General features: G+C 47.9%; 1 protein-coding gene across 1 annotated transcript in view; it reads left to right on the forward strand.

Moving 5' to 3' along the window:
- LOC129855932 (FERM and PDZ domain-containing protein 1-like) overlaps positions 1 to 15864 on the forward strand; it is a 125107-nt gene that overhangs the window by 21939 nt on the left and 87304 nt on the right. Inside the window, exon 2 of the mRNA XM_055924043.1 lies at positions 7455 to 7570. The gene's annotated coding sequence lies outside the window, so the exon portion shown is untranslated. The remainder of the gene's footprint in view (positions 1 to 7454; positions 7571 to 15864) is intronic.

The raw sequence follows: 15864 nt of genomic DNA on the forward strand, positions 1-15864 counted from the left end.
GGACCAGAGCCCTATAGACAGTAGTGTACTATTTATGATGGACCAGAGCCCTATAGACAGTAGTGTATTACAGTATGAAGGACCAGAACCCTATAGACAGTAGTGTACTACAGTATGAAGGACCAGAGCCCTATAGACAGTAGTGTACTACAGTATGAAGGACCAGAGCCCTATAGACAGTAGTGTACTACAGTATGAAGGACCAGAGCCCTATAGACAGTAGTATACTACAGTATGAAGGACCAGAGCCCTATAGACAGTAGTGTACTACAGTATGAAGGACCAGAGCCCTATAGACAGTAGTGTACTACAGTATGAAGGACCAGAGCCCTATAGACAGTAGTGTACTACAGTATGAAGGACCAGAGCCCTATAGACAGTAGTGTACTACAGTATGAAGGACCAGAGCCCTATAGACAGTAGTGTACTACAGTATGAAGGACCAGAGCCCTATAGACAGTAGTGTACTACAGTATGATGGACCAGAGCCCTATAGACAGTAGTGTACTACAGTATGAAGGACCAGAGCCCTATAGACAGTAGTGTACTACAGTATGAAGGACCAGAGCCCTATAGACAGTAGTGTACTACAGTATGAAGGACCAGAGCCCTATAGACAGTAGTGTACTACAGTATGAAGGACCAGAGCCCTATAGACAGTAGTGTACTACAGTATGAAGGACCAGAGCCCTATAGACAGTAGTGTACTACAGTATGAAGGACCAGAGCCCTATAGACGGTAGTGTACTACAGTATGATGGACCAGAGCCCTATAGACAGTAGTGTACTACAGTATGAAGGACCAGAGCCCTATAGACAGTAGTGTACTACAGTATGAAGGACCAGAGCCCTATAGACAGTAGTGTACTACAGTATGATGGACCAGAGCCCTATAGACAGTAGTGCACTACAGTATGAAGGACCAGAGCCCTATAGACAGTAGTGTACTACAGTATGATGGACCAGAGCCCTATAGACAGTAGTGTACTACAGTATGAAGGACCAGAGCCCTATAGACAGTAGTGTACTACAGTATGAAGGACCAGAGCCCTATAGACAGTAGTGTACTACAGTATGAAGGACCAGAGCCCTATAGACAGTAGTGTACTACAGTATGAAGGACCAGAGCCCTATAGACAGTAGTGTACTACAGTATGAAGGACCAGAGCCCTATAGACAGTAGTGTACTACAGTATGAAGGACCAGAGCCCTATAGACAGTAGTGTACTACAGTATGAAGGACCAGAGCCCTATAGACAGTAGTGTACTACAGTATGAAGGACCAGAGCCCTATAGACAGTAGTGTACTACAGTATGATGGACCAGAGCCCTATAGACAGTAGTGTACTACAGTATGAAGGACCAGAGCCCTATAGACAGTAGTGTACTACAGTATGAAGGACCAGAGCCCTATAGACAGTAGTGTACTACAGTATGATGGACCAGAGCCCTATAGACAGTAGTGTACTACAGTATGAAGGACCAGAGCCCTATAGACAGTAGTGTACTACAGTATGAAGGACCAGAGCCCTATAGACAGTAGTGTACTACAGTATGAAGGACCAGAGCCCTATAGACAGTAGTGTACTACAGTATGATGGACCAGAGCCCTATAGACAGTAGTGTACTACAGTATGAAGGACCAGAGCCCTATAGACAGTAGTGTACTACAGTATGAAGGACCAGAGCCCTATAGACAGTAGTGTACTACAGTATGAAGGACCAGAGCCCTATAGACAGTAGTGTACTACAGTATGAAGGACCAGAGCCCTATAGACAGTAGTGTACTACAGTATGAAGGACCAGAGCCCTATAGACAGTAGTGTACTACAGTATGATGGACCAGAGCCCTATAGACAGTAGTGTACTACAGTATGAAGGACCAGAGCCCTATAGACAGTAGTGTACTACAGTATGATGGACCAGAGCCCTATAGACAGTAGTGTACTACAGTATGAAGGACCAGAGCCCTATAGACAGTAGTGTACTACAGTATGAAGGACCAGAGCCCTATAGACAGTAGTGTACTACAGTATGAAGGACCAGAGTCCTATAGACAGTAGTGTACTACAGTATGAAGGACCAGAGCCCTATAGACAGTAGTGTACTACAGTATGAAGGACCAGAGCCCTATAGACAGTAGTGTACTACAGTATGAAGGACCAGAGCCCTATAGACAGTAGTGTACTACAGTATGAAGGACCAGAGCCCTATAGACAGTAGTGTACTACAGTATGATGGACCAGAGCCCTATAGACAGTAGTGTACTACAGTATGAAGGACCAGAGCCCTATAGACAGTAGTGTACTACAGTATGATGGACCAAAGCCCTATAGACAGTAGTGTACTACAGTATGAAGGACCAGAGCCCTATAGACAGTAGTGTACTACAGTATGAAGGACCAGAGCCCTATAGACAGTAGTAGTTGTCTTTTATCTCTCTTATCTGTCTCTTATCTGTCTGTTTCTACAGTATAATTCAGCATTTAGAGTTCCTTAGGAAACATATTTCTCCTAATACGTTCACAGAAAAACAAAAACAAAAATGGGGATGAGGTAGGTAGTTGGTTGGATGGGCTATTTACAGCTGCAGTGATCTGTGAGCTGCTCTGACAGTTGGAGCTTAAAGCTAGTGAGGGAGCTTTACCTAGCATAGACTTATAGATGACCTGGAGCCAGTGGGTCTGGCGACGCATATGTAAAGAGGACCAGCCAACGAGAGCATACAGATTGCAGTGGTGGGTAGTATATGGGGCTTTGGTGACAAAACGGATGGCACTGTCATAGACTGCATCCAATTTGTTGAGTAGAGTGTCGGAGGCTATTTTGTAAATGACATCGCCGAAGTCGAGGATCGGTAGGATGGTCAGTTTTAGAAGGGTATGTTTCGCAGCCTTAGTGAAGGATGCTTTGTTGCGAAATAGGAAGCCGATTCTAGATTTAACTTTGGATTGGAGATGCTTAATGTGGAAGATCGGTTATGAAATCCACCGACAGGTGCGACCACGGCCGTTGTATGACGGGTAAGGGTTGTAATTTACCTCTGGGCAGGTGCCTAGGAGCCTTACACTGGGCGCACACCGAGCAGGAATAAACATATACCCTCACGTCCTTAGCCAAAGTGGGCCACCAGTACTTCCCACTAAGACAGCGCACCGTCTGACCGATCCCAGAATGACCAGAAGAGGGTGACGTGTGGGGCCAATGGATCAGCCGGTAGCCGACAGCGGACGGAACGGACAGACGCCCAGCTGGACACTGGAGGGGAGCGGGCTCTGCACGTGACGCCCGTTCAATGTCCGCGTCCAGCTCCCACACTACCGGCTCCACCAGGCAAGAGGCGGGGAGTATGGGAGTGGGATCCATGGGCCGCTCCTCTGTGTCATACAGCCGGGACAATGTGTCTGCCTTAACGTTCTGGGAGCCTGGTCTGTAGGAAACGGTAAACACAAAACTGGTGAAAAACATGGCCCACCTTAACTGGCGAGGGTTCGGTCTCCTCGCCGTCCGGATGTACTCCAGATTGCGGTGGTCAGTCCAGATGAGAAAAGGGTGTCTAGCCTCCTCAAGCCAATCTCCACGCCTTCAAGGCTTTGACGACAGCCAACAGCTCCCGGTCCCCCACATCATGGTTTCGCTCCGCCGGTCGTGAGCTTCTTTGAGAAGAAGGCACAGGGGCGGAGCTTCGGTGGCGTACCCGAGCGCTGAGAGAGCACAGCTCCTTTCCCAGCCTCGGACGCATCCACCTCCACTATGAACGCCAAAGAGGGATCCGGATGGGCCAACACAGGAGCCAAGGTAAACAGAGCCCTCAGGTGCCTGAAAGCCCTGTTCGCCTCAGCTGACCACTGCAAGCGCACCGGGCCCCCATTCAGCAGTGAGGTATGGGAGCCGCTACCTGACCAAAACTCCAGATAAACCTCCGGTAGTAGTTGGCAAACCCTAAGATTCGCTGCACCTCCTTTACCGTGGTGGGAGTCGGCCAATTAAGCATGGCTGCAATGTGGTCACTCTCCATCTCCACCCCTGACGTGGAAATGCGATACCCTAGGAAGGAGATGGACTGTTGGAAGAACAGACATTTCTCAGCCTTGACGTACAGGTCATGCTCCAACAGACGACCAAGCAACCTGCGCACCAGGGACACATGCTCGGCGCGTGTAGCGGAGTATATCAGAATGTCATCGATATACACCACTACACCCTGCCCGTGCAGGTCCCGGAAAATCTGGTCTACAAAGGCTTGGAAGACTGAGGGCGCATTCATCAACCCGTACTGCATGACGAGGTACTCATAGTGCCCAGAGGTGGTACTGAAAGCCATCTTCCACTCGTCTCCCTCTCGGATACACACCAGGTTGTGAGCGCTCCTGAGGTCTAGTTTGGTGAAGAAGCGCGCCCCGTGCATTGACTCTATCGCTGTGCCTATGATCGCCAGCGGGTAACTATACCTCACCGTGATCTGATTTAGACCCCGGTAGTCAATTCACAGACGCAGACCTCCCTCCTTCTTCTTCACAAAAAAGAAACTCGAGGAGACGGGTGAAATGAAGGACCGAATGTACCCCTGACGCAGGGATTCGGAGACATATGTTTCCATAGCCTCCGTCTCCGCCTGTGAGAGGGGATACACGTGACTCCTGGGAAGTGCAGCGTCTACCAGGAGATATATCGCACAATCGCCCCGTCGGTAATTGAGTTGCCTTCTTTTTGGAGAAGGCGAGAGCCAAATCGGCATATTCAGGGGGAATGCGCACCAACGGAAACCCCTAAACACCTACCTGAGCACTCTCACGACCACCCCGTGAGAGCCCTCTGTGGCCAAGAAACAGTGGGGTTATGACAAGCTAACCAGTGTAGGCCCAGCACCAAGGGAAACGCAGGAGAGTCAATAAGGCAGAGACTAATTATCTTTGTATGACCCCCTGCGTCCCCATGCCCAAAGGAGCGGTGACCTCCCTAATTAACCCTGACCCTAATGGTCGGCTATCTAAGGCGTGAACGAGGAAAGACACATCCACAGCAAAAATGAGGATCCCTAAACTATGGGCTAAAGCTCTATCAATGAAATTTCCAGGCGCGCCTGAATCGACGAGCGCCTTATGCTCGGAATGCGGGGAAATCTCAGGAAAAGTGACAGACACAAGCATATGTGCAACAGAGGACTCTGGGTGAGGCTGGTGCCAGCTCACCTAGAGTGACGCCAGAGCGCCCTGCCTGCTGCCTCGATTCCCAGAGGAACTCAACCGGCACCGACCGGCAGTGTGACCTCTGCGGCCACTGATAGTGAACGAGTGGAAACCCTCTCCGGTCTCCCTGTGCACCGCCCCTCCCAGCTCCATGGGTATCGGAGAGGGGGTGCGGGAGGATGGAACCACCAGACCCCGATCTGAACGTCCGCGAGTAGCCAGCAGGTTGTCCAGCCGGATGGACAGGTCCACCAGCTGGTCAAATGTGAGGGTGGTGTCTCTGCAGGCCAGCTCCCGACGGACATCCTCTCGCAGACTGCAGCGGTAATGATCGATCAGGGCCCTGTTGTTCCATCCCGCGCCGGCAGCCAGGGTCCTAAACTCTAGTGCGAACTCCTGGGCGCTCCTCGTCTCCTGCCTCAGATGGTAGAGGCGTTCACCCGGTCGAAGACTGCCCGGAAACGGCGGGTGAACTCCTCAAACTGGTCCAACGCCGCATCTCCCTCTTTCCACACGGCGTTGGCCCACTCCAGGGCTTTCCCTGTGAGGCACGAGACGAGGGCTGAAACCCTTTCACGGTCCGATGGAGCCGGGTGAACGGTGGCCAGGTATAGCTCCAGTTGAAGTAGGAACCCCCGGCAGCCCGCAGCCTCGCCGTCGTACTCCTGGGGCAGGGAGAGACGAATCCCACTGGAACCAGGTGGAATCGGGACGCTCGGGAGAGACCCCGGTTGTGCTGGTGGAGGCGTTGGAAGAACTCCCTGTCTCTCCCAGCGGTCCATAGTCTGGGCAACGCGGTCCATGGTGATGCCCAGATGGTGAAGCATTGCTGCAAGCTCCTGGACGCGCTCCCCCACCTCTATGGCCGGGGTACCTTGTCCTGCTGACTCCATAATAGAGTTGGTGATTCTGTAATGGGGTGTGTGCTGGTGGCAGGGAAGTCAGGCGCAGGAGAACGAGCTTGGTATAAACTGAGTTATTTAATAAATGCTTACAAACTCCGAAAACCAACACATACAAAATAAAGAAAGTGGATACAAAACCCGTCACACACCATAACATACTTAGCACCAATACATACAACGAACAATCACCGACAAAGACATGAGGTAAAACAGAGGGTTAAATACACAACATGTAATGATGGGATTCAAACCAGGTGTGATGTGAGACAAGACAAAACCAATGGAAAATGAAAAATGGATCAGCGATGGCTAGAAGGTCGGTGACGTCGACCGCCGAACACCGCCCGAACAAGGAGAGGGACCAACTTCGGCGGAAGTCATGACAGTCTGTAACAGTTTGGGACTAGAGTGTCTCCCCCTTTGAAGAGGGGGATGACCGCGGAGGCTTTCCAATCTATGGGAATCTCAGACGATATGAAAGAGAGGTTGAACAGACTGGTAATAGTGGTTGCAACAATGGCGGTGGATAATTTTAGGAAGAGAGGGTCCAGATTGTCTAATCCATCTGATTTGTAGGGATCCAGATTTTGCAGCTCTTTCAGAACATCAGCTGTCTGGATTTGGGTGAAGGAGAAGCGGGGAGGGGGGCCTGGGCAAGTTGCTGCAGGGGGTGCAGAGCTGTTGGCCGGGGTTGGGGAAGCCAGGTGGAAAACATGGCCAGCCGTAGAGAAATGCTTATTGAAATTCTCAGTTATCGTGGATTTATCGGTGGTGACCGTGTTTCCTATCCTCAGTGCAGTGGGCAGCTGGGAGGAGGTGTTCTTATTCTCCATGGACTTTACAATGTCCCAGAACCTTTTGGAATTAGTGCTGCAGGATGCACATTTCTGTTTGAAAAAGCTAGCCTTTGCCTTCCTAACTGACTGTGTGTATTGGTTCCTGGCTTTTCCGAAAAGTTGCATATCGCGGGGACTATTCGAAGCTAGTGCAGTACACCACAGGGTGAGTTTGTGCTGGTCAAGGGCAGTCAAGTCTGGAGTGAACCAAGGGCTACATCTGTTCTTAGTTCAACATTTTTTGAAAGTGGCATTCTTATTTACGATGGTGAGGAAAGCACTTTTAAAGAAGATTTAGAATTTCTTCTGCCTGAATATACAGTATTTATCCAGAGCTGACTTTTATACTAGCTATAATATAATAAGAATACTATATTAACCCTAACCTTAACCATTACCCTAACCTTTACCCTGACTCTAAACCTTACTGTAACCCTAGCAACAGGTTACATATCAACACATTTGTAGTTGATAGTTTGTTCAATATTTATCTGCCGATCATTCATGTTGTGTTGTATCAGCAGGAGATGAAGAAGCAGCACCCTCCTCTTCCTCACCAGGATGTCCAGAGAGAGATCAGAGAAGGGGAGTAACTGGGGATACACTATGATGGAGCCCTGATACAGAGGACAGAGCACAGGTGAGAGGGGGAGGAGGGTAACTGTGTTTGTGGAGGGGGAGGAGGGTAACTGTGTTTGTGGAGGAGGAGGAGGGTAACTGTGTTTGTGGAGGGGAGGAGGGTAACTGTTTGTGGAGGGGGAGGAGGGTGAAAGTGTTTGTGGAGGGGGAGGAGGGTAAAAGTGTTTGTGGAGGAGAGGAGGGTAACTGTGTTTGTGGAGGGGGAGGAGGGTAACTGTTTGTGGAGGGGGAGGAGGGTATACGTGTTTGTGGAGGGGGAGGAGGGTAACTGTGTTTGTGGAGGGGGAGGAGGGTAACTGTGTTTGTGGAGGGGGAGGAGGGTAACTGTGTTTGTGGAGGGGAGGAGGGTAACTGTGTTTGTGGAGGGGGAGGAGGGTAACTGTGTTTGTGGAGGGGAGGAGGGTAACTGTGTTTGTGGAGGGGAGGAGGGTAACTGTGTTTGTGGAGGGGGAGGAGGGTAACTGTGTTTGTGGAGGGGGAGGAGGGTAACTGTGTTTGTGTGTTTTGTGTTTGTGAGAGAGAGAGAAATAGAGGAATGAGAGAGAGAAAGAGAAATAATGAAGGAGAGAGAGCAAGGGAGAAACAGACAGAGACAGACAGAGACAGTTACAGAGTGGAGGGGTCTCTGTGTTAGTGTATCAGGCAGTACGTTGGTCTGAGGGGATTGTCTCTAATCTGGCTCAGTGCGGTGACGCAGTAACACACAGACACACTCACGGTAATCTCATTATCTGTGTGTGTGTTTGTGTAAGCACATGCCATTTGTCCGAGGTGTGTTTTAGTTTAGTTTGAATGTATAAAGGTGCTGTAAGTGAAAGAACTATGAAGAAGAAGTTGAACGAGGCGAAGGAGTAAAAGAGAGAGGTAGAGGAGGAGAGGAGTGAGGCAGGGAGAAAGAGTGAATGGTGGAGTAGGAGCCATGTGCTGCTGTAACCCCATTAGCCTCTAGTGTGTGTGTCAGTATTACCCTGTCAGAGGAAATCTGACTCCTCCCATTGTTTCTACTTATCTAATATATATATATATATATAGAGAGGAATATAAATAGAAAGAGTGTGAGTGATGGTTGGTTGAACGATTGATCAAGAAAAGACTGGGGAAATAGGAGCTAGGTGGATGAGACTGACAGACATGAAGGCAGGGGAGAGACAGTACTCTGCAATAAAAGTGTTCACATGACTCCACCCCCTTCTTTCTTGACAGTGAAATGCTTTGCTACGCTGTGTCTATTGTTTAATGGCTCTTCCCTCACAACACTGTAGTAGACAACAATGAGATTAGATACCAGTGTGCTGTCATACATTCTGATAACTAGACAACAATGAGATTAGATACCAGTGTTCTGTCATACATTCTGATGAATAGACAACAATGAGATTAGATACCAGTGTTCTGTCATACATTCTGATAACTAGACAACAATGAGATTAGATACCAGTGTTCTGTCATACATTCTGATAACTAGACAACAATGAGATTAGATACCAGTGTTCTGTCATACATTCTGATGAATAGACAACAATGAGATTAGATACCAGTGTTCTGTCATACATTCTGATAACTAGACAACAATGAGATTAGATACCAGTGTTCTGTCATACATTCTGGTAACTAGACAACAATGAGATTAGATACCAGTGTTCTGTCATACATTCTGATAACTAGACAACAATGAGATTAGATACCAGTGTTCTGTCATACATTCTGATAACTAGACAACAATGAGATTAGATACCAGTGTTCTGTCATACATTCTGATAACTAGACAACAATGAGATTAGATACCAGTGTTCTGTCATACATTCTGGTAACTAGACAACAATGAGATTAGATACCAGTGTTCTGTCATACATTCTGATAAATAGACAACAATGAGATTAGATACCAGTGTTCTGTCATACATTCTGATGAATAGACAACAATGAGATTAGATACCAGTGTTCTGTCATACATTCTGATAAATAGACAACAATGAGATTAGATACCAGTGTTCTGTCATACATTCTGATAAATAGACAACAATGAGATTAGATACCAGTGTTCTGTCATACATTCTGATAAATAGACAACATTGAGATTAGATACCAGTGTTCTGTCATACATTCTGGTAACTAGACAACAATGAGATTAGATACCAGTGTTCTTTCATACATTCTGATAAATAGACAACAATGAGATTAGATACCAGTGTTCTGTCATACATTCTGATAACTAGACAACAATGAGATTAGATACCAGTGTTCTGTCATACATTCTGATAAATAGACAACAATGAGATTAGATACCAGTGTTCTGTCATACATTCTGATAAATAGACAACAATGAGATTAGATACCAGTGTTCTGTCATACATTCTGATGAATAGACAACAATGAGATTAGATACCAGTGTTCTGTCATACATTCTGATGAATAGACAACAATGAGATTAGATACCAGTGTTCTGTCATACATTCTGATAACTAGACAACAATGAGATTAGATACCAGTGTTCTGTCATACATTCTGATGAATAGACAACAATGAGATTAGATACCAGTGTTCTGTCATACATTCTGATAACTAGACAACAATGAGATTAGATACCAGTGTTCTGTCATACATTCTGATGAATAGACAACAATGAGATTAGATACCAGTGTTCTGTCATACATTCTGATAACTAGACAACAATGAGATTAGATACCAGTGTTCTGTCATACATTCTGATGAATAGACAACAATGAGATTAGATACCAGTGTTCTGTCATACATTCTGATGAATAGACAACAATGAGATTAGATACCAGTGTTCTGTCATACATTCTGATGAATAGACAACAATGAGATTAGATACCAGTGTTCTGTCATACATTCTGATAACTAGACAACAATGAGATTAGATACCAGTGTTCTGTCATACATTCTGATAAATAGACAACAATGAGATTAGATACCAGTGTTCTGTCATACATTCTGATAACTAGACAACAATGAGATTAGATACCAGTGTTCTGTCATACATTCTGATGAATAGACAACAATGAGATTAGATACCAGTGTTCTGTCATACATTCTGATAAATAGACAACAATGAGATTAGATACCAGTGTTCTGTCATACATTCTGATAACTAGACAACAATGAGATTAGATACCAGTGTTCTGTCATACATTCTGATAAATAGACAACAATGAGATTAGATACCAGTGTTCTGTCATACATTCTGATAAATAGACAACAATGAGATTAGGTACCAGTGTTCTGTCATACATTCTGATAACTAGACAACAATGAGATTAGATACCAGTGTTCTGTCATACATTCTGATAACTAGACAACAATGAGATTAGATACCAGTGTTCTGTCATACATTCTGATAAATAGACAACAATGAGATTAGATACCAGTGTTCTGTCATACATTCTGATGAATAGACAACAATGAGATTAGATACCAGTGTTCTGTCATACATTCTGATGAATAGACAACTATGAGATTAGATACCAGTGTTCTGTCATACATTCTGATAACTAGACAACAATGAGATTAGATACCAGTGTTCTGTCATACATTCTGATAAATAGACAACAATGAGATTAGATACCAGTGTTCTGTCATACATTCTGATAACTAGACAACAATGAGATTAGATACCAGTGTTCTGTCATACATTCTGATGAATAGACAACAATGAGATTAGATACCAGTGTTCTGTCATACATTCTGATAACTAGACAACAATGAGATTAGATACCAGTGTTCTGTCATACATTCTGATAACTAGACAACAATGAGATTAGATACCAGTGTTCTGTCATACATTCTGATAACTAGACAACAATGAGATTAGATACCAGTGTTCTGTTTTACATTCTGATGAATAGACAACAATGAGATTAGATACCAGTGTTCTGTCATACATTCTGATGAATAGACAACAATGAGATTAGATACCAGTGTTCTGTCATACATTCTGATAACTAGACAACAATGAGATTAGATACCAGTGTTCTGTCATACATTCTGATAAATAGACAACAATGAGATTAGATACCAGTGTTCTGTCATACATTCTGATAAATAGACAACAATGAGATTAGATACCAGTGTTCTGTCATACATTCTGATGAATAGACAACAATGAGATTAGATACCAGTGTTCTGTCATACATTCTGATGAATAGACAACAATGAGATTAGATACCAGTGTTCTGTCATACATTCTGATAAATAGACAACAATGGATCCACTTAGGAAGTCCAAACGACAAAGGCGTTCATTAGAGATATGTTATTAATGAGAAGGGACTAGAATGTATTGGATTAAATACGTTGTTGAGTGGTTTTAGTGTTTGGCATGAGCTGAAACCTCACTCAGTGTTTTTCATCATCTACTTTTGAAGAAGACAAATGTAAATATCCATGAATCATATGGTGGATAGTTAGCATCATGCCTGGTGTCTATCACAACTCAGGATATGACCCTGAGATGTATTATAACACAAAGGGCAGGTCGAGGGCAGGCAGAGGTTTGTAGTCAGGTCAGAGTCAGGCAGGTACAGGATGGCAGAAATCTCAGTCAGGCAGGTACAGGACGGCAGAAAGCTCAGAGTCAGGCAGGTACAGGATGGCAGAAAGCTCAGAGTCAGGCAGGTACAGGATGGCAGAAAGCTCAGAGTCAGGCAGGTACAGGACGGCAGAAAGCTCAGAGTCAGGCAGGTACAGGACGGCAGAAAGCTCAGAGTCAGGCAGGTACAGGATGGCAGAAAGCTCAGTCAGGCAGGTACAGGACGGCAGAAAGCTCAGAGTCAGGCAGGTACAGGACGGCAGAGAGCTCAGAGTCAGGCAGGTACAGGACGGCAGAAAGCTCAGAGTCAGGCAGGTACAGGACGGCAGAAAGCTCAGAGTCAGGCAGGTTCAGGATGGCAGAGAGCTCAGAGTCAGGGCTGAATGGTCAGAACCGAGAAAACTTGGGAAAAAGCACTTTGAGAAACAAGAAAACAGGAAATCACGCTGGTAAAAACTGACAAGACAAACTGGCAACAGACAAACAGAAACAGGAGACAGAGGTTTAATCCCAGACACGTGAATTGTGGGATGTATACGGAGGGTGCGGTGCAACAGAACAGCAGAGGGCCTAAGTACTTTAGAGATGGGCAAGGGCCGATGAAACGAGGGGAAAGTTTACCGGAGTCCACCCGGAGGGGCAGGTCCCGAGGAGACAGCCATACCCTCTGCCTGAGCAGATAGCAGGGCGCAGGGAGCAGCCATACCCTCTGCCTGAGCCGATACTTACAAGCCCTTAACCAACAGTGCAGTTCAAGTTCAAGTTGCTGGCTCCATGTGGTGGGGTTGGTGGAGATGAGGCAATGAATGGCTGTCGCCAGGTCCTGATTGGCTCGCTCCGACTGGCCGTTAGATGTGGGGTGGAAACCAGAAGACAGGCTGGCTGACGACCCAATGAGGGTGCAGAACGCCTTCCAGAACCAGAAGTGGGGACAACGATCGGAGACCATGTCAACCGGAAGTCCATGGATCCGGAAGACGTGCTGCACCATGAGCTGAGCGGTCTCCTTGGCTGAGAGTAACTTGGGAAGGGGAATAAAATGGGCAGTTGGAAGGCCACCAAAAGCGTCATCCAACGGGAGCCTGGATGGCAGGTCAGTTTTGAGGAATGTGCCCATTCCAGGACTGGGGAACTGGCAGAGTCCGGACAAACATCTGGTTAGCCGGACCTCCTCAGGTTCCGGCTGGGAACGCTGCGCCTTACAGACCAGGGTCTCTATACCCCAGAAGACTGCAGCCGCTAGACAGGAGGTAGGGAGGATGGTCTCGGGGTCAGACAGAGTAGCAGCGGAGCAATACAACCGTGAGAGTGCATCAGTCCAAGAATGTGCTTGGCGGTCCATATTCTTGGACCGCCGCGCAGTAGGAGAGAGTGAAATTGAAACGGGTGAATAACAGGGCCTATCGAGCCTGCCTGATGCACTTGCCTGACCGCCAAATTGAGGCGCTTGTCGGTGCGGAGATATTCCAGATTATTATGGTCAGGCCACACTAAGAATGGGTGTTCCGCCCCCTCCAACCAGTGCCTTCACTCCTCCAACGCCATCTTGACGGCGACGAGTTGTCGATTTCCCACATCATAGTTCCTCTCAGTAGGGGTAAGACAATGGGAGAGGAAAGCACAGGGGTGCAGCTTTTGGTCCGGGGCAGAACGCTGGGACAGGACGGCCCCTACTCCGACATCCGAGGCGTCGACCTCCATCACAAACTGACGGGACGGGTCCTGATAGACTATGATGGGGGCCAGAGTGAATTGACGTTTGAGGTCCGAGATCTCTTGGTCAGCTGAAGGACTTGTGAGACGTGGAGGACGTGTTCTTGAGCTGAACAGTAAAAGAGCACAACGTTACAGAGCACAACGTTGACCAGGAGCGCTGGTAAGTCAGGGGGACGGTTTTTAACTGTTTTTATTCAAATGGCATAACTAAATACTCATAGTGCCCGCTAGCTGTGTTAAAGTCTGTTTTACACTCATCTCCCTCCCGTACCCGAACAAGGTGGTAGGCCGTTCCGAAGGTCCAACTTAGAGAATATGGTCGCTCCATGAAAATATGGTCGCTCCATGAAGAGGTTCGAAAGCCGAGGAGATGAGTGGTAGAGGGTGACGTTTTTGAACCGTGATGTCATTAAGGCCCCTCTAGTCGATACAGGGTTTTGTCCTTCTCCACAAAGAACAACCCTGTGCCGGCGGGAGAGGCCGATGGACGAATACTCCCTGCAGCGAGAGAGTTCTGAATGTTCTCCTCCACAGCCTTGGTCTCCAGGAGTAAAGCCCCTCGAGGGAGTGTAGCGCCCAGGAGAAAGTCAAGGGCGCAGTCATAGGGTCGATGCGGAGGGAGAGACGTAGCGCAGGCCTTGTTAAAGACTTCCCGGAGGTCCAGGTACTTCGCGGGAATGGTAGAGAGATCCGAGAGCTTCTCTCAAGCCTGCAAGAAGACGTCCCAGGCCAGGCTGGGCCGACTTAAGACAATGACCATGGCAGAATGGGCTCCAACCCATGATAGAACCAGTAGCCCAGTCGGTCAGGGAAGGCAGAACGGGCTCCAACCCATGATAGAACCAGTAGCCCAGTCGGTCAGGGAAGGCAGAATGGGCTCCAACCCATGATAGAACCAGTAGCCCAGTCGGTCAGGGAAGGCGGAACGGGCTCCAACCCATGATAGAACCAGTAGCCCAGTCGGTCAGGGAAGGCAGAACGGGCTCCAACCCATGATAGAACCAGTAGCCCAGTCGGTCAGGGAAGGCAGAACGGGCTCCAACCCATGATAGAACCAGTAGCCCAGTCGGTCAGGGAAGGCAGAACGGGCTCCAACCCATGATAGAACCAGTAGCCCAGTCGGTCAGGGAAGGCAGAACGGGCTCCAACCCATGATAGAACCAGTAGCCCAGTCGGTCAGGGAAGGCAGAACGGGCTCCAACCCATGATAGAACCAGTAGCCCAGTCGGTCAGGGAAGGCAGAACGGGCTCCAACCCATGATAGAACCAGTAGCCCAGTCGGTCAGGGAAGGCGGAACGGGCTCCAACCCATGATAGAACCAGTAGCCCAGTCGGTCAGGGAAGGCAGAACGGGCTCCAACCCATGATAGAACCAGTAGCCCAGTCGGTCAGGGAAGGCAGAATGGGCTCCAACCCATGATAGAACCAGTAGCCCAGTCGGTCAGGGAAGGCAGAATGGGCTCCAACCCATGATAGAACCAGTAGCCCAGTCGGTCAGGGAAGGCAGAATGGGCTCCAACCCATGATAGAACCAGTAGCCCAGTCGGTCAGGGAAGGCAGAACGGGCTCCAACCCATGATAGAACCAGTAGCCCAGTCGGTCAGGGAAGGCAGAATGGGCTCCAACCCATGATAGAACCAGTAGCCCAGTCGGTCAGGGAAGGCGGAACGGGCTCCAACCCATGATAGAACCAGTAGCCCAGTCGGTCAGGGAAGGCAGAACGGGCTCCAACCCATGATAGAACCAGTAGCCCAGTCGGTCAGGGAAGGCAGAATGGGCTCCAACCCATGATAGAACCAGTAGCCCAGTCGGTCAGGGAAGGCAGAACGGGCTCCAACCCATGATAGAACCAGTAGCCCAGTCGGTCAGGGAAGGCAGAATGGGCTCCAACCCATGATAGAACCAGTAGCCCAGTCGGTCAGGGAAGGCGGAACGGGCTCCAACCCATGATAGAACCAGTAGCCCAGTCGGTCAGGGAAGGCAGAATGGGCTCCAACCCATGATAGAACCAGTAGCCCAGTCGGTCAGGGAA

The sequence above is a fragment of the Salvelinus fontinalis genome, chromosome 5, assembly GCF_029448725.1.
Source record: "Salvelinus fontinalis isolate EN_2023a chromosome 5, ASM2944872v1, whole genome shotgun sequence".
In the NCBI taxonomy this organism is placed as follows: domain Eukaryota; kingdom Metazoa; phylum Chordata; class Actinopteri; order Salmoniformes; family Salmonidae; genus Salvelinus; species Salvelinus fontinalis.